The sequence below is a fragment of the Nycticebus coucang genome, chromosome 5 (assembly GCF_027406575.1).
Source record: "Nycticebus coucang isolate mNycCou1 chromosome 5, mNycCou1.pri, whole genome shotgun sequence".
In the NCBI taxonomy this organism is placed as follows: domain Eukaryota; kingdom Metazoa; phylum Chordata; class Mammalia; order Primates; family Lorisidae; genus Nycticebus; species Nycticebus coucang.
The window spans coordinates 131,512,475-131,513,382 of NC_069784.1; the positions used below are offsets into that span (position 1 = coordinate 131,512,475).

The following is a 908-nucleotide window of genomic DNA, read 5'->3' on the forward strand; positions in this document are numbered from 1 at the left end:
AAATGCTAAGCTTAATCACAGCATGGTCCACCTGTTCCAACTTCCTCCTTTCACCTTGTCCCAAGAAAACATCTGGCTGCAAAGCCACCTTTAGGCAACGGCTCTCACATATAGTCACCTGCTCTTCAGTGCAAGGTCACTCCCCTAAGCTCCTGTTCTAGAAGGTGCTGTCCTATACAGCAGAAAGAGAACGCTTTCTGCAAAGTGTTTAGGGAATTAAGCAGACTGTACAATTCACAGGATTGTTAACAATAGTTGTATGTTTAATTCCCCAGGTGCTCTGAGTGGGACCTGGGGGTATTCTTTTTTAACTCAGGAAAAGCACAAATGCAAATAATTCCATTCAAAGAAAACGATTGTGAATTAGCATGGCTCAAAAGCATCTACACACAGTCTTCCAGCTCCTGATCATTACTAGTCAAAGCTTACGTTTATTTCATTACATTTTACTTATAGTACAGTCCAGACAAATGTGCCCAGTCTCTGGAAAACAGACTTGTGTGGTCCCTCCTTTTCCCCTTGTTGGTGTTTTTCTTTTCTTTTAACATAATATTCCTTCTTATATGTATCAAAACTCATACTTAGCAATGAGTTCTGGGTTGCAAAAGAGAAATTTTCTTTTTTACATCTGTCTCTAAGTCCCTTCTTGTTTTTTTTTTTTATTATTAAATCAGAGCTGTGTACATTAATGCAATTATGGGGTACAATGTGCTGGTTTTATATACAATTTTAAATACTTTCATCAAACTGGTTAATATAGCCTTCACCTCATTTTCTTAGTTATTGTGTTAAGACATTTATATTCTACACTTAGTAGATTTAACATGTACCCTTGTAAAGTGTACCGTAGGTGTGGTCCCACCAATTACCCTCCCTCCACCTATCCGCCCCCCTCCTCTTTCCTCTTC

General features: G+C 38.7%; 1 pseudogene; it reads right to left on the reverse strand.

Moving 5' to 3' along the window:
* Positions 1-548: 548 nt before the first annotated feature.
* On the reverse strand, positions 549-633 carry LOC128587058 (uncharacterized; annotated as a pseudogene).
* Between the last annotated feature and the right edge of the window lie 275 nt (positions 634-908).